At 39.0% G+C, this 19,377-nt stretch overlaps 1 pseudogene across 1 annotated transcript in view; it reads right to left on the bottom strand.

Annotated features, from left to right (window-relative positions):
* Positions 1 to 213: 213 nt before the first annotated feature.
* Positions 214 to 19,377, bottom strand: part of LOC148299529 (uncharacterized) — a 28,572-nt pseudogene continuing 9,408 nt past the window's right edge. The window contains exons 11-20 of the transcript XR_015839065.1: positions 18,648 to 19,168; positions 18,107 to 18,214; positions 16,929 to 17,052; positions 14,813 to 14,925; positions 13,455 to 13,523; positions 11,819 to 11,937; positions 10,283 to 10,349; positions 5,429 to 5,509; positions 4,431 to 4,802; positions 214 to 3,199 (exon numbers count right to left, since the gene is read on the bottom strand). The product of XR_015839065.1 is annotated as an uncharacterized LOC148299529 (transcript). The remainder of the gene's footprint in view (positions 3,200 to 4,430; positions 4,803 to 5,428; positions 5,510 to 10,282; positions 10,350 to 11,818; positions 11,938 to 13,454; positions 13,524 to 14,812; positions 14,926 to 16,928; positions 17,053 to 18,106; positions 18,215 to 18,647; positions 19,169 to 19,377) is intronic.

A 19,377-nucleotide genomic window follows, 5' to 3' on the forward strand; every position in this document is an offset into this window, starting at 1 on the left:
TGTTACAATGAAATGCTCCGGTCAGTCTCCGTCTTTACATTTATTTGATCGCAGGAGGGAATCGAACCCGGGACCTCCAGAACGGAAGCCGAGTGTGCTGACCACAATACTAAGGAGGCGGAAAAAGGTTACTATAATTTCATGAGCAAAAATTCTAGGCAAAAACGCTCGCCTAGCATTGTGAACAATGAAAATAAAAACCAATACTGTCATTTATACAACTTTATTTTAGAAATCAAATACGTAAAAATACATTTCATAAAGTTTTGTACATATTTCATAACCTACGCATCTTACTTCTACCCCCTATCCTTTCCTGTTGGTGCATAGGGCACTGCATCGTAACGACGCAGCGTCATCTTAATCATCACATGAAGGCAAGGTGATCACTCCTGCGCTTCAGGGACCAGTCCAGGGTGGATATCAAAACAAATATAAGCGTGTAAAATCACTCGATATTTATTTTCACCCCCCTCCCCCCCCCCGGGAATCGAACCCGGGACCTCCAGCACTGTAGCCAAACACGCTAACCATTACATTACAGAGGTGGACAATTTTAATACTTACTAACATCATATTTTCTACGGGTAACAAACCAACATTTTGTTGACGGTGTGAATATTGCAGTAAGGGAGAGAGATATGACATATTTACATACAAATTGAGGCAAATGATCTTCTACCTCAATATTATCATTATTTGTTTATTTTTGACCTTCAATGTTTACAACATATTTTACCTTCAACGTTGACAACATATTTTACCTTCAATGTTCACAACATTTTTGACCTTCAATGTTCACAACATTTTTTTATTACAAATCTGGACTATATCCGCTTAAGAGTTATTTTATACATTTTTGACATCTCAACATAGATGAAGAATCTCCATACATCTAGCTTGGTACCACTAAAACTCCATATAGCCTGTATGTGGCATTAAAGTATACATGTGAGAAAGTTATCCCAAAAATATACTTCAATGCATAAACTCTCAGACGAATGTGCGGCAAAGCCATGTGCGATAGATGTTGGAATGGTGATATGAGGAAAGAACGCAAGGCTGAGAGATAAGTATCATCCATCAAATTAAGAAAGATTACACTCTGAACTCTGATAAATAAATAAATTCATAAAGTTTACATTGGCATGACATCTCAACATAGATGAAGAAGAATAAAAATCCTTGGTATGTACAGAGCTTACAACCTGCCATACACCGGTCAAGTGATTATTTTATACACACGTAACATTCACCATTCCACCCATGATGGACCGCCACACCACCCAGACACTCTTCTTCGTCTATGTTGAGATGTCAAAATGTAAAAATAGCTTCTAATGTATATGTGAACAGATTCGGAATGAACATCGCCCATGTACAATTGGCGCGAGCTATAAATATACTTAAAAAATTCCCAAAATATGGCGGCACCGTCGGCCCAAATTACAAATCTATCAAAATAACAACCAAAATACGAAAGGAACCGTACTACATTGCATATATACACCTTTAAAAATTAACCTACTATGGATGTCCAATAATGGGCAGAATAGTGTATGTTATACAACTGCTCAAAGTGATCACTTATGTGCCAGGTCGTAAGCCCTGGAATGCTCGAAAATAACAGATATTTCTTCTGATATGAGACTTCTATTATAACATACCACATATAGTTGAGATATTATATATTAACCCTTCCCGGTGTTGTGTACCTAGTACACATTGCTCCTAATAACCATAATATCACTATACATATAGTAAATACAAAGCTAAGGTCTTAGGTGTTCCTCCATAACATATTTACGCATTCATTTAAAAATAATATTAATAATAATCATAATTTATCGGGTAAATCAGAGGTATTATATATATAAACAGCGCGTGAAGAGTGTGCGGGAACCGCCACACTGTATTCGCATCTCACTCTTGCATACTTGCACTGTGTAAGCGTGAGGAGCTCAAAGCTCAATGTTCTCTGGCTAGCGGCAGTAGCTCCTGGGCTCCCGACAAGAGTGGACCTATGCTTGTTCCATGAGCGTTGCCAGATGGTTTTTTAATGTTTTCGGCGAGTAAATGTAAATTATTATAATTTTTTACTTCATTTATGATTAATTAAGGGGATTAGCTATGAATTTCCGTATTTTTCCGATTTAAAATCGATAATTTTTTATTGTGTAGTGACTACCCAACACCGGGACGCGCGTTTTATTTTAGCACCGGAAGGGAAAGGTTAATATACCACACGTAGTTGAGACTCCTATTTCTTGACATAAATCCAGTTTAGACTCAAAAACTCAAATTGACACATAACACAATGTTTATATTAATAGTTTGGTGACTTCACTTCATGAGTTTTGGTGACCTGATTGGGTGTAATGTGGAACCCAAACAGGTCACACTCATTCCAGAGCTCAAATGATCAAACTGATTTAAGTTCACTGATAAGGTCACAAGTCACTTTTGCTCGGGAGTGCGGGTGGGCTGACTCACAGGTCACTCTGGTATGATTCAGTGTACAATCCCCGCAAGGTTATACTCATCGGATAGCGTGGACGACTATCGAGCACTGGTAGGTTATTTACACAGAAGAGTGACCTGATCGGGTGGATAGTTTGGTCCTGATGAGGTCACAGTCACTCGAGATGGTCCGAATCACAGATTTTTAGGACACCCGAAAGACAGAATGGACTAGTAGGTCATTTTTAGTCCGAATGAGTGAAAAGGAGTGACCTGATTGGGTGGATAGCTCAGTCTCGGCTAGGTCATGGTCCCTCAAGGTCCGAGGTTAATAGGATACACCCGAGAGTGTGAATTACGAGTGGCTGATGGGTGTATCACTGGGTATTGATCAGGTCGGGTTCACTCAGAGTGGATAATGACCTTACAGGGTAGGTAGAGATCATTATGGCACACCCGAGAGTGTGAATTACTGGCCGACAGGTGCTGGTTATTAGGTCACGTTCACTCGCGGTGGACATTTGACCTCACTGGCGGTAGGTCGCGCTCACTCGGCGCCCTCGTCGTCCTGCACGTACTTGACCTCGAGCCGCACGTGGCCGGCGTCGCCGAGGCGCTCCAGCGTGTAGCGCGGGGCCTGCAGCCCGAGCAGGGACTGCTCCAGCGCCGCGCGCACCTCCGCGCCCCCCTCCGCCTCCGAGCCGCGCTCCACCTCCAGCACCACAAACTGCCCCGAGTGCTGCGGACACACGACCAAACATAAACAGGCTAGCCTTGTATTGGTGGCGGTGAGCCACCATACTTGCCATAAATTGAGCACTTGCTCCGGCCCATGACAGCCTTACAAATTCCCTTACTATAAAAAGATGCCACTGGGTCATCAAGTAAAAATTAGACAAACATAGTACATATAGCCATTCCACTCCGAATTCCATGGACAGCTAGACGCACCAATGAGTCCATTCGCCAGGAACTACTCTTGGATGGCTTGACTCTAGGCAATGTCTGTACCCGACGGATTCACCAGTTCTTTGGACACGTTGCGCGTGGCAACGAGGATAGCCTGGAACAACTAGTTGTGATGGGTAGCCTGGAGGGGAAGAGAGGGAGAGGAAGATCCCCACAGGAACAGGATAGACCGATGGAGCAGCAGCAGGCACCTCGGTGGTTGGAGCGCTACGTGCAGCGCAGTCAAGGGATAACTGTAGAAGAGTCATTGCTTCTGCAAGGGTCACAACCCTCAGCAATGAGGAATAAGACGGAGAAGAAGTATAGCTATTGAAAATTACATTAACTGGTTATGCAAATACGCCACGATGATCTCTACAGGCTATCACAAAAAAATTGAAGGTTGTACTTAGAAGATCATGCATTGCTGTAAAAAATATGAGGCATTTTTAGTGAGTAAAAATTTGCTTAGATTATTTATAAAAGAGACAGATTTAAGTTCCTTTTTCATTTAGCACATGATCGCTAGCTTTTTACTTTTTTACTTTATCATTTTTTTTATGTTTAAGTTTTAATTTAAAAAAAAAAAAAATTGCTCACTGAGAGTCAAGTATTTTTTTTAAAAAAATAATAATAATCATAAAATTGGATAACTTATATAGCGCCATTTTCGTAAAAAAATACCTCAGTATTTAAATTAAGTTTTTTGTATTTTGTATTAACTTATTATACTTAGAAACCTATACCCTTATACCCTGTACTATGACTATTTATTTTGTATACCCACACACAGGCCATGCCTTTGTGGGATCTTTTTTTGTATTCATTTTTATTTTTTATAAATATTTTTTGTTTTTGAATTTATGTAATGCAAAAGAATTTTAAATAAAGAAAAATAATAATAAAATTTTTAGTGAGTGAATTGTTGAGTGAGAGAGTGGTATAGGCGGGTGCACGAGGAGTGTGTAGTGTGTAGTGTGCAAGTTGCTAGCGTAGGGGCGCGGGGTAAGGAGTAAGGCTACCTTCTGGCGGACGTGGCTGTTGAGGTTGGAGCGCACGTGGAAGAGCTTGGCGCAGTGCGGGCAGGCGTGGCGCCGCTGGCCCGAGTGGATGAGGCGGTGGTTCTTCATGGCGTGCGAGCGGCGGAAGGCGAGCCCGCACAGGTCGCAGGGGTAGGGCCGCTCGCCCGTGTGCACGCGGTGGTGCTCTCGCCCGTGTGCACGCGGTGGTGCTCGTTGCGCCGGCCCTTGGTGCGGAAGTGCATGGGGCAGTAGCTGCAGGCGAAGGGCTTCTCGCCCGTGTGGCAGCGCCGGTGCCCGAACAGCTCCGCCGCCGAGAAGAAGCCCTGCCCGCACTCGGCGCACGCGTGCGGCTGCTGCCTCAGGTGGACGCGTCTGCAACGCATCAACACATACCATATCTCGGAACTATACATCTAAATCCGTAGTGCGATGGTCAGCACGCTCGGCTACCGTTCTGGAGGTCCCGGGTTCCATTCCCAGGGGGGAAGGTCAAATGAATATTTGTGATTGTTTCACTCTGATATTTATTCACCTAATATTAATCTTCTTCTTATTCATCTTAATCTTTCATTCAAACCCTTATCCGCACCCCAATGGTGCATAGGGCACTGCATCATACAAACGCAGTGTTATCTTGATCGTTAACACATAAAGGAAAGGTGATCAGCCCTCCACTTCAGGTACCAGTCCAGGCTCGGCTACCGTTCTGGAGGTCCCGGGTTTGATTCCCAGAGGGGGGTCTAATAAATATAAGTGATTTTTAACTGTAATATTTATACAATATTACCCTGGGCTGGCACCTGAAGCGGAGGGCCGATCACCTTCCCTTCGTGTGTTTAGGATCAAGATAGCACTGCGTTTATATGACGCAGTGCCCTATGCACCATCGAGGTGCGGATAAGGGTTAGAGAGAATTGAAATAAATAAATTAAATTGTCGTGAATAAAATAGCTTAAATTGTGGGATGTGCTGGCGAAGGGGAGAGGGAGATGGCTTACTTGTGATGCGTCTCCAGCCCGGCGCGGTGAGCGAAGCCGTTCCCGCACAGAGCGCACAGGTACACGCCGCCGTTGTGGATCCTGGAACATACGCAAGGCGCGGGACGTTACCGCGGATGTTACTGGAGGCACTGCAAGCGAGTCGGTGTCCATATGACTCACAGCTAAACTGTTCGTCACATCGATATTCTTGAATTACTCGTAATGCGGGTTTATCGCTATGCGAATTACTCGCTATGCAGTTTACTCGCTATGCGAATTACTTGTTATAGGAATTACTTGTTATAGGAATTACTCATTAAGCTACTCGTAATGGGAATTACTCGTTATACAAATTACTCGTTATGCAAATTATTCGCTGTGCGAATCACTCTTTATGCAAATTTCTCATACAAATTACTCGTTATGCGAATTACTTGTTATACAAATTAATCGTTATGAGAATTACTCATTATATGGATATAGCGAGATCTCGGATATAACGAGGAAACATTCGTTGACATTTTGGTTTGTAATTTTCTCCATGCATTTACGCACGGTTACAACGAGTTACTTCTCAGCTATAACGAGCAAAAATATCGCCAAAAAATCATAAAACTGTGGATTTGTCGATTTTTTTCAAAGATGTGCAAGATTTTATAACTAAATAACTAACTAACCATCACGCCGCTTCCCCGCAGGGGTAGGCAGAGAGAATCGAACGCCACACCACTCTGTCCTTGCAAACATTCTTTGCCTCTTCTACATTCATGCATCTCCTCATACATACCCGACGATTATTACGGCTCCTGACCCGACCGCTTTCAAGTATTTGACATACCTGATTGTGCCAAGTTTTCCTCAGTCGTCCTCTGCTTCTTTTTCCAACTACATTCGCCTCATAAATTTGTTTAATCGTTCTTTCTTCACTCATACGCTCCACATGTCCAAACCATCTCAACACACCTTTCTTAATTTTATCGATAATGCTTATCTCAGCTTTGCATTCCTTCCTTATTTCATCATTCGAACATCTATCAAACATCTTTTGCCACACATTCGTCTGAGCGATCGCATTTCGACTGCATTCAGTCTGCTTTCATCCTTCTTTTGCCAACTCCATGCTTCGCTTCCATACATAAGGGTTGGAACTAGAACTCCATTGTGTACTGCCAGTTTAGCTTCCGCTGATAGATTTTTACAACATTTTGAGTGTGTCCAAATACTTGTTCACAAAATCTGGATTATCTCCAATTACAGGAGTTATTTTCATATTATTTTTTGACATCTCATCAAAGATGAAGAAGAATATGGAAGTCTGGGCATTTACGGGGCTTACGACCGTCATAGGCTGGTTTAAGTGATCACTTTACACACGTGTAACATTCACCAATTCTATCCATTATAATATATATAGAACTTCCAAGAATTTGAGTAGTGTGGTTGTCAATAATGGGTAGAACTGGTGAATGTTACACGTGTGTAAAGTGATCACTTAAACCAGCCTATGATGGTCGTAAGCCCCGTAAATGCCCAGACTTCCATATTCTTCTTCATCTTTAATGAGATGTCAAAAAAAAAAAAAAAAAAATGATAGATTTTTATTTGCTAAAACTGATTTTAGTGCACCATTCACTCAAATTTATACACATATATATATATACATATATATATATATATATATATATATATATATATATATATATATATATATATATATATATATATATATATATATATATATATATATATATATATATATATATATATATATATATATATATATATATATATATATATATATATATATATATATATATATATATATATATATATATATATATATATATATATATATATATATATATATATATATATATATATATATATATATATATATATATATATATATATATATATATATATATATATATATATATATATATATATATATATATATATATATATATATATAGTAGAATCGCGATATAAGTAATCGCGATATATCGAAAAATGACGTATATCGAAAATAAAAACAAATTTATTCCCTAAAACTAATTTTTCATACAAAAATGCATTTATATAACGAAATCCCGTTATTATGTATAACAAAATCACTTTTGTCCCGTACGAAAAAATGCCAATACATTTAAGTAAATTTATAACAAATAAAAAATGTTATGATGAAAATATTTCAAAGCCGCGCCGCCGCGGCGCCGCGCCGAAATAAAAAAAATGTTAAGATAAAAATATTTCAAAGCTGCGCCACAGCACCATATGCGGATGGTTTTATGGCGATTTTTAAAAGTAATTCAATACAATATCCCATCAGCTTGAGTAATTAGTAATTAGAAGCAATGAGTCAGTGAAATGATTTACTTTAGCAATAATAATTCTTTAGTTGTGTCGCCTACTTTCAAAATCCGCTAGATCCAGTTTTATAAGATTTTAAAATAAATACTCTATCGGAATGCCAGTTGTGGGTTTTATTGTTCAAAAATTTGAAATACTTGAAAACCCCGCTAAAAAATACTTAAAAACAACGTTGTATTTCAAATTCCGATATATTCATGAAACTTGCCTTCTGACCCATATCGGTCAATCAGAGAGCGGAGATAGGTCAAAAGTTAAGATGACGTCATTATCGATTTGTGTCTCGTGTTTTTTTTTGAGTACTGAAAAACTTTCCAAAAAAATGGGAAAATTCTCTATTTTATAATATTTTATATAAAGATAGACAAATCTTTGAAACATAAATGTTATCCGGAGAATTTGGATTTTTTTTTTGTAAAATTGACTTATATGGATCTGGCGGATTTTGAAAGTAGGCGACGTAGTTATAATCTCTCTTCTTATTTCAATGAAATTATTTCTGTAGGCCATAAAAATTCTCAAGTATATTCTCTCCCATGATCAGTCCACCTGCTTATCTCAATGGTAGACAATAATAATTCTCAAATTGCAATCCATCTTTTTATCTCAATGAAATGATTCTGTTGACAATAATAATCCTCAAATTGCATCCGTCTTTTATCTACATCGTAAGGGCATTTGTCCACTACACGGAATAATTTTACCATCCGTCCGGCACGTCAGTTTGCGTTTTAAAACGACGATTTTACGATCGAATTTACGCGCAACGTGTTCACGCATCGATCAAGAGCTCCGATCCGAAGAAAGATGGACAAAAGCACAAGCCAATCCAAGCCAATCGTCATTTTAAAAAACTAACTGACGTGCCGGACAGTAAAATTACACGGAATTTCTGGTAGTGGACAAGCGCCCTAAGTGGGGCGTAGTATCGGTAAGACAATCTGCACACTATTGGACTAGCGGAGTAACGTGTTACGACGTACGACATGCACGCATACTTACAAAGCACGCCACACGCGCAAACACAGAAATGTTTGTGTATTTTTACGATTTTATGTTAGGATTTGATTCCCGATTTTTTTACAAATTATTTATTTCCGTCGCTGCAAATGAATGACATTATGAATAACATTTACCAGACCGTTGGGTCTGGTAAATGTTACAAAATTGTTTTATTTCAACTTTAAATATGGCCAATAAAAGCAACTAGGAATATTAAATATGACGGACAAATTTGGACAAATACGAATTTGTCCGTTTTATACGGATTTTGAAGGAATAAAGAGATCAAACGGAATTTGAAGGATTATAACGGAATTTTAACGGATTTTAGGAAATTTTTAGCGACGGCGAAAAAAAAAAGTTCATCGCGTAAATTTTGGAAAAAAAATTTTTTTCGCCGTCTCGTAATTTCGCTATCTCAATATCGAAAACTACTCTTTGACATCTGACAACACTGGCCGTTAGTAGCGCGCAAGCCGTTCTCGTTCTCAGCTTTGGCGGCTACTTGTGATATTATTATTATTATATTTGATGTTATTATTCTCATTTTCAGATACATATTTACCAGACCCAACATTACAAAATTGTTATATTTCTTTACTTTAAATATGGCCAGTAAAAGCAACTAGGAATATTTACGTTTTTCCGGTTTTAAAATCACATTCTCATATTGTGTACAAAATACATACGAGTATCATCGATTCCCGCGGCACTTTTATCACCGTAAGGTTAATAAGAAAACAAGTGAAAATATGTAGGTATTCAGTTCCCTATGGCCCCCTTCCTCCTTTGTTTGCAGAACTTGCGATCTTTTTGAAAAGCCGCGCAACATTTTTGCAACGGCGTGCAACATATACATACTAAGTATGATTTTAAAAAAATTCGTTATATGTGGGAATTCGTTATTACGAATTAATATTTTTTGGTTCCTTGGATTTCGTTATATCGCGATTCTACTGTATATATATATACATATATATATATATATATATATATATATATATATATATATATGTATATGTATATATATATATATATATATATATATATATATATATATATATATATATATATATATATATATATATATATATATATATAAATCATGCATCGAGCAGGAAAAGGGATGTAAAATAAGTGGCTATTATTTTTTGACATCTCATCAAAGATGAAGAAGAATATGGAAGTCTGGGCATTTACGGGGCTGACGACCGTCATAGGCTGGTTTAAGTGATCACTTTACACACGTGTAACATTCACCAATTCTACCCATTATTGACAACCACATTATGGTCGTCAGCCCCGTAAATGCCATATTTCAGACTTCCATATTCTTCTTCATCTTTGATGAGATGTCAAAAAATAATATGAAAATGACTCCTGTAATTGGAGATAATAAGTATTTCGACACACTCAAAGTTTTGTAAGTAGCTATCGTTTATATTAGTATAATATAAGCTAATTAAAGAAATAAATAAAAATAAAAAATAGTATATATACCTCATGTGGCCCTCCAAGCCCACCTTGGTCTGGTACACCTTGTAGCACTCCGAGCAGGAAAAGGGACCTGCAATCAAAAATTTCAACACTCGGCTTCGAAAATGGCAGTACACAAAACAGGTCTGTTCTAAACGAAGTCCAAATACTGGATCATAATCACATACATAATCCAGGATTCGGAGCTCACATACAAATCAAAGAGGTTCTGCTCAATGAAAAGCTTCTTTACGTCTCACCAATAGATGTCTCTAGTGAAATTCTGATGATTCAAGGACAATGTTTCGAAATTGGATCATATATCGTAGTCGTACAGGAGAAAGTGACCAACTAACAAAACGTAAAATGTTCAGGTGGGCCATTTAAGTCACTTTTGCTTGGCAACAAAATAAACATCAATGCAGTTAGTCATTTTTACCAAGTCAACATATTATTCTTCCAAGTTTAAAATCCTTTGGGATGTTTTTCAGGGCAATATTAAGCTAGTAAGTTATCAAATAGTCAATGATCACGTTTTTGTAAAAAATGCACTTGGTCACTTTCTCCTGTATGACTACGATATGTATATAGAACTTCCAAGAATTTGAGTAGTGTGGTTGTCAATCATGGCTAGAATTGGTGAATGTCACATGTGTGTAAAGTGATCACTTAACCGAGCCTACGACAGCCATAAGCCCTGTAAAATGTCCAGACTTCCGTATTCTCTTCATCTTTGTTGAGATGTCAAAATAATATGAAACATATACTTTTGTAGTGAGCTACATGACTCACGAAGGTCTTAATAGTGAGCTATGATACAGAGGGAGGTCACAATAGACCTAATATGGTCTAAGATCCCTTGACCTCATGATAGAAAAATAAAACATATTTGTACTTTATTTAAAAGTTACATGTGTGGGTCCCCTTCAAAGTATTCATCTCCCCGACGCACACACTTATCCCAACGGTGTTCCCAGTTTTGGGAACAGTCCTGAAATCCTTCCTCTTCTGGTTTTCTTCTTTGTCTATGTTGAGATGTGATAGTCGACTAGGGGGGCCCTGATATGACACTCGCAGAAGAGGCTGAGCAGCGCATCACGTTGCACATACTGGGAAACTGTATATCGCTCACTCCTTTCAAGAACGTCATAAATCAAAAAACTTGATTTTTCAGGAGAACGGTTTTAAAATTTGCAAATATTATACAATGTATTCAAAATAAATATCAAGTCACTTAATGAACTTTTTACTGTGCAACAGATCTTTTTATGTAAAACCTGAATGTTTTTTCTCCATTTGAAAAATATTTAGTAAATTTAAAAAAATAATTAAACAATACCTTTTCTTCAAAATGCTAAAACAACACCTTCTGCCCTGTAGCGGGTAAATATTATGTAAAAAATATGCCTCTTTTGCTGGGATATAGTACATTTCCTGGGCATTCCGAAAACACGCACAACTGAAAGTTGACGATTTTCGATTGATGACATTCTTGAAAGGAGTGAGTGATATAGCCGCGAGAGTCGCTAATCCCGGAGTAGGGCTGGCCTGGTCACCTACCTGGCTTGGTCTTGAGCTGCATGAGGGTGCTGTCTCCGTGCTGCAGCTCCCGGTGCTTGGCCAGATCCTTCCTCATGCAGAAGTTGTCTCCGCAGTCGGCGCACTTGTAGTTGGAGCTCCTGGCAACAAAAACAAACATTTTACTAATTTGTAGCACTCCATTTTAATTTACATACAGCCTTGGACATATCGCTCACTCCTTTCAACGTCATGAATATGGCATTCTTGTTTTGTTCAAACAATTCATTGGAAATGACAATATGACAATTCTCTCACTCCTTTCAACAACGTCATATATCAAAAAACTTGATTTTTCAGGAGATCGTGTTTAACGTTTAAAATATAATACAATATTTTTAAAATAAATATCAAGCCACTTATTGAACTTTTTACTGTGCAACAGATATTTTTAGGTAAAACCTGAAGGTTTTTTTGTCCATTTGAAAAATATTTTGTATACTTAGATGTTATTGACGGAGGTTAGAGGTCAAAATAAAATATGGAACAAAGGCAAAATAAAGCAATGGGTAAATGATCGAGAGTTAATTTTATGAAGATTGTAAAATGTTTTGTTCCCGCCTCCGTAGTGTAATGGTCACCGGCTACCGTTCTGGAGGTCCCGGGTTCGATTCTCAAGGGCGGTAAAATAAATATTAGTGATTTTTTCACTGTCATATTTATTCAATATTACCCTGGACTGGGTACCTGAAGCGGAGGGCTGATCACCTTTCCTTCATGAGTAAACGATCAAGATAACACTGCGTTTATATGACGCAGTGCCCTATGCACTATTGGGTATGGATAAGGGTTTTTAAAAAAAAAATAGTAAAATGTTTATATTCTTAATTTTTTTGTGTGTGTATATTAGGTTAAAATGGATAAAAATATTAAAAAACGTATGTAAAAAGAACTCCACCGACAAGACACACAAGGTGGCTTGGTGGGTCACTGCAAAATAAATATTTTAAATATGTTTATAATTATAATTCATATTTGAAGCACTAACTTTGTGATTTTCCATTTTATAATTAAAATGAAACTTTGTTTTAAAATCACCATAAATATTTTATTATAACTTAATTATAATGTCTGAATATGTTAGTCCGCCTCCGTAGTGTAATGGTCAGCATGCTCGGCTACCGTTCCGGAGGTCCCGGGTTCGATTCCCAGGGGGGTTTAATAAATATAAGTGATTTTTTCACTCTAATATTTATTCAATATTACACTGGACTGGTACCTGAATTGGAGGGCTGATCACCTTTCCTTCATGTGTAAACGATCGAGATAACACTGCGTTTATATGAAGCAGTGCCCTATGCACCATTGGGGTGCGGTAAGGGTTTTAAAAAAAATATGTAAAAATTGTGAATTAAATAAATGTATCCAAATTAAATAAAATACTTTAAAAAATAATTGAACAATACTTTTTCTTCAAAATGCAAAAACAACACTTTCTGCCCTGCAGCGGGTAAATATTAAGTTAAAAATATGCCGCTTTTGCTGGGATATAGTACATTTTCTGGGCATTCCGAAAACATGCACAACTGAAAATTTACAATTTTTGATATATGATGTTGTTGAAAGGAGTGAGCGATATGCGTGTGTAAAAAAAAAATGTTTTGCTACAAACGCTTACTTGAGGGACCTGTTGTGCATCTTGGCGGCGTCCGGGTGCAGCTTCCTCCTGTGATGGGTCAGCATCCAGCTGGAACAACCAATCATCTTCAATTTACTTGCTTGTTTGCCAACTAAATGTGAAATTAAATTTTTTGTTGTCCTTGAAAACAATTGACTAATAATGTAAAAAGTTGTGTTTGAAAAAGGCATGGCTGAACATTTGACAAAAATTGTAATATATTGTATTTCTGAACATTAGACAAAAGTTGTACATAATAAGTATTCCTGAACATTTAATAAAATATGTTTTTTGTGTTAACCGGATCCACGCGGCTCGCATAAGCGTATGTGTTTTAACAAGACATGCCCCACACGCGGCTGACATAAGCGTTTGTGTTTTCACTTTGCTCCAAGTTTCGAACCTCAGTTCAACTTGGAGGGATTTTTTCATGGCGTGGAACTTTGGATAAAATAATACGTCAATCCTTGGCCTTATGACATCTGTTGAAATATCTGACTAATAATTTGTAACATCACAAGGATAAATAAAACAACAGATCCCTGATTTTTCTTGCGGTCGGTAATTAGTCCGCGCCATAATCATGCCCTATATCTGTCTCACTCTCGACGCTACGCATCGCCAGTGGGTAAGAGTGACACACGATGCGTGCTTTGATTTATTTATGTTACGATCTAATTTGTTTATATTACGATATATTTCAAGAATAATGTGACACAAGTGTATTATAGAGTACCAAAAAGGCACAATGAATCCCATTGAACGTTTTTGTTTAGGAAAATAAATCGTTTCATAACTAAATATATGATAAAAGTAATCATTTAAAAAACGGCGAAAAACAGCCGCGCACGAGCGTCTCTTAGGAACAAAGTTAACGCGGTTAAAAGGTTAATGAACATTTTACAGATCTTGTGACATTTCTGAATATTTGACAAAAGTTGTAATAGGTATTTCTGAACATTTTCCAAAAACTGTGATGTATTTCAGAACAATGTTCATAAATTTTAATAAGTACTTCTGAACGTTTTACAAATCTAGGAACATTTGACAAACCTTGTAACATGCATTTCTGAACATTTCAAAAATATTTCCGAACATTTTACAAAAGAAGCAATATGCATTACTGAACATTTTACAAGTCTTGTAATATTTCCGAACATTCAACGAAAGTAGCAATATGCATTACCAAACATTTTACAAGTCTTGTAATATTTCTGAACATTTTACAAAAGTAGCAATATGCATTAACGAACATTTTACAAGTCTTGTAATACTTCCGAACATTTGCCAAAACTTGTAATGTGCGATTCTGAACATTCCGCCCGGCATAATACGGAGTAATTGGTGTGAACCAGTACCTCTCCTGGAACTCGTCGTGGCATATGTTGCAGCGGTAGAGGTCCACCCGCTCGTGCTTGTTCTTGCGGTGCACCTGCAGGTACGTGAAGTGCAGGAACGTCTTGCTGCATATCTGGAACATCAGATACCCAACTGAATTACATGAAATGCACGTACAAAATCAGTAAAATACATATTACGGCGCAATAGTTACAACTAATATCTGTACCCGACGGATTCTCCAGTTCTTTGGACACGTTGCGCGTGGCAACGAGGATAGCCTGGAACGACTAGTTGTGATCGGTAGCCTGGAGGGAAAGAGAGGGAGAGGAAAATCCCCCACACGATGGACCGATCAAATTAAGGCAGCAGCAGGCACCTCAGTGGTTGGAGCGCTACGTGCAGCGCAGTCAAGGGATAACTGGAGAAGAGTCATTGCTTCTGCAAGGGTCACAACCCTCAGCAATGAGGATTAAGACGGAGAAGAAGACTAACAACTTGAACTATGACTCTGTGCGCCCGCTAGGGGCAGGGCAGGCGTGTACGCGGAGAATGTTTACGTTATACCCTTATGAGATTTACACAAAGGAGAATGCAGAGACTTGTCCTTCTGCTGTCGTAGCGACCTGTCGAATAAACCGACTGCATCCTAATTACGAGTCATTATTACAGATTTCTTGAATGTTTTCCGCAGATACTTTGTGGTAAATTTTATTATTAACCATATCCGCTCCCTAGGTGGAGCATATGGAGTCCACAAACTGTCTCCAGGCTTTTCAGTCGGCTGCCAGCTCCCTCGCAACCTGCCAAGTCAGATCCGCGTCCCGAAGTTCTGACGAGAACTGCCGACGAATTGTCAGCAGTGGTCGGGAACCTGATGCCTTGTAAAAGAGGCGAGCTTGATGGCGGCTCTCGGGAGGCATGCGGAGTACATGGCCGAGCCAACTGAATCGCCTTTTCTTGACGACAGTTGTGACCAAGGTTAGCTGCGTCCTACGCCTTATCTCTTCATTCCTCACAAAGTCAAACTACCGCACGCCTAAGATTCAAATACTTTGTTTTCACCCTACTTTTTTTATTCATATAATTCAACCTACCGGTTTCAACAATACATTGTCATCATCAGGGTTTAACATCAATAAAAATATTAGAATACTTTCGCATAAAAAATAAAAAAAACTTCCACACACTCCATAAAAATCCTAAATGTTATATCGTTAAATCATTTAGGATTTTTATGGAGTGTTTGGAAGTTTTTTTTTTTTTATGTGAAAGTATTCTAATATTTTTAATGTTAAACCCTGATGATGACAATGTATTGTTGAAACCGGTAGGTTGAATTATATGAATAAAAAAAGTGGTGAAAACAAAGTCTATTAATTTTATAAAGATATTATTACAGATATCCGACCCCGTAATATAAGAGTAATTCAGAGGATGGAGAGGAGAGTGAATGCGGGACACAGAGTGAATGGATCGCTGAAGTCTTCTTCTAACCCTTGTCCGCACACAATGGTGCATAGGGCGCTGCATTATATACAGAAACAGTGTTATCTTGATCGTTAATTACACAAAGGAAAGGCGATCAGTCCTCCACTTCAGGGACCAGTCTGGGGTAATATTGAATAAACCTTAAAGTGAAAAATCGCTAATATTTGTTTGGACCCTTCGGATACGTAGCGTAGTGGTTAGTTCCGGGTTCGATTATCTCTAGTTCTAATGAAGTTCCACCGCGGCAGCAATGTGAGCACCACCGGAGAGGTATTTCGATCTGCCCAGGTGGAATGTTCATGATACGGGTGGGGCAGAGAGGGGTGGAGTGGTCATGGTACGGGTGGGGCAGAAGGGGATGGAGTGGTCATGGTACGGGTGGGGCAGAAGGGGGTGGGATGGAGATGGTATGGGTGGGGCAGAAGGGGGTGGAGTGGATATGAAGCGGGTGGGGCAGGGGGTGGAGTGGTCATGATACAGGTGGGGTAGAAGGGGGTGGGATAGTGATTATACGGGTGGGGCAGAAGAGGGTGGAGCGGTCATAATACGGGTGGGGCAGAAGAGGGTGGGATGGACATGATACGGGTCGGGCATAAGGGGGTGGAGCAATCATGATGCAGGCAGGGCAGAAGGGGGTGGACGTACGTGGCAGAGGAAGTGCTTGACGACCGGGAACTCTTCGTAGCCGCTCATCTTGCTGGCGCTGCGCTCCGGGCCCTGGTCCGGGCTGGACTTGAAGAAGCCGTGCGTCGTCTTGTGCGAGGTCACTCTGGAATGCAAACGCATTGATAATTTTGATATGGGACACAAGAGCTGCCACCCCACCTAAATGAAGTCAGCGAATCATAGTATTATTGTGGCATATTTCACTCACTCCTTTCAACAACGTCGTATATCAAAAATCGGCAATTTTCAGTTGTGCACGTTTTCGGAATGCCCAGAAAATGTACTATATCCCAGCAAAAGCGGCATATTTTTAACTTAATATTTACCCGCTACAGGGCAGAAAGTGTTGTTTTTGCATTTTGAAGAAAAGGTATTGTTTAATAATTTTTTTAAATACACTAAATATTTTTCAAATGGAGAAAAAACCTTCAGGCTTTACCTAAAAAGATCTGTTGCACAGTAAAAAGTTCAATAAGAGGCTTGATATTTATTTTCAATACATTTTATTATATTTTTAAACTTTAAAAACGATCTCCTGAAAAATCAAGTTTTTTTTATAAATGACGTTGTCGAAGGAGCGAGCGATTTGTCAATTTTTCACTGCATTAAACAGTTTTTATTTTATTTGATTTTTTGGTACTTTATTTTCATTTATATATATTTTTTGTACATTAAAAGCATTGTTAACTTTGTGGTATGGTAATATAACTCTCTCCCATCATTCACCCTTCAATTTGTGTAATACCACTTTATAAACACTCATTTGTGACTACCGGTTTTGGAATATCATTCCAGCATCAGGTCATTTAAACAAAATTATGAAGGAGAGAAATTTTGACATCCGTCTTCTTTCTCCCCTTCGAAATTTTATTTTTGTACAAAAGTCAAACGGGGATAATTTAATTTCAATGACCTTCCGAAACCGGTAGTCACAAATAAGTGTTTATAAAAGTGGTATTACACAATTATAGGAGTTATTTTTCATATTTTTTTGGACATCTCAACATAGATGAAGAAGAATATGACAGTCGTAAGCCCCGTAAATGTCCAGACTTCCACATTCTTCTTCATCTTTATTGAGATGTCAAAAACAATATGAAATAATTTTAATTTGATTTATGTCGTTATACTAAAGTAAGACCAACCGAGACTCTTACCGTGCGTAGGTGGAGAAGGCCTCGTTGCAGACGTTGCATATGTACGGGTACTTGTTCCCCTCGTGTGTCTGCCGGTGCTGGATCAGCGCCTCCTTCCTTATGTACACCCTGTGCGAGAAATTTAGAAACATTCAAACTCGGTTACAGTGACTTCAGAAATAACTTCAATTTGGATAAAAGCATGTATGTAATAACTAAATAGCAACAATTAGGCTACAGTAGCTTCAAAGATAACAAAAACTCGGTTATAGTGACCTCAGAAATAACTTCGATTTGGATAAAAGCATGTATGTAATAACTAAGTAGCAACAATAAGGCTACAGTAGCTTCAAAGATAACAAAAACTCAGCTATAGTGACCTCAGAAATAACATAAATTTAATTCTAAATAGCATAAACTCGGTTACAGTAGCTTAGAAAATAACAAAAAATCGGCTATAGTAGCTTCTGAATTAACATAAACTCGGTTATAGTAGCTTCAGAAATAACAAAACTCGGTAAGAGTAACCCCGAGAACAGCATCATCTTAGACGAGCCCTCACCTTTCGCAGAACTCGCACCGGTACACCATGGTAGTCCTGACCGACTCGATGCACAGCCTGCCCAGGGGAGACAGCTCCGCCTCCATCTCCTCGCCGGACTTCTTCACCTCCTCGCTCGGATCGTCGGGATCCTCCGCGACTCCGGCTTCCAGATCCTCGGCAGCGTTCTGGTCGATGGCCTGCTGCAGCAGAATGGCATCGGAGCCAGCACCATCCACGATACCGATGATTTCGATGGAAGAATCAATGTACTTCACGTCTTCGGGGTGCCCGATGTTCTGGGTGCCCTCCAGGATGATCCCGGCGGCTTCCAGCTGCTCCTGGACCGACTTGACTTCTTCCAGACTGTCTTTGGCCTCCTCGACGGTGCCCTGGAACATGTGCTCCAGCGCCTTGTTGACCTCCGCGTCGGTGCTCATCTTGTAGCCCGACGGGCTGTCCGGAAGCACCCGGATCTGGAAGCCGGGCTCGGTGAGGTCTGTCTCCAGCTCCCGGTTCGCCACGTCGATGGTCACCTGATCCTGGAATTGGCAAAGGTCGGTTACTTTCGACCCTTATACCTTTGGCTACCAGGACCTTTTTAGATACTTTGCTTAAAATACTAGATTTAAACATAACATACAGTTTTATTTGCAGACTCATTCCCGGATAGGTTGTATGGTAGCCACAGACAAACATGTATGATATTATTTTTTGACATCTCATCAAAGATGAAGAAGAATATGGAAGT

This window comes from Brachycentrus maculatus, unplaced genomic scaffold, assembly GCF_059751285.1.
Source record: "Brachycentrus maculatus isolate JH-2025_06_01 unplaced genomic scaffold, ASM5975128v1 h1tg001102l, whole genome shotgun sequence".
NCBI classification, from domain to species: Eukaryota; Metazoa; Arthropoda; class Insecta; order Trichoptera; family Brachycentridae; genus Brachycentrus; species Brachycentrus maculatus.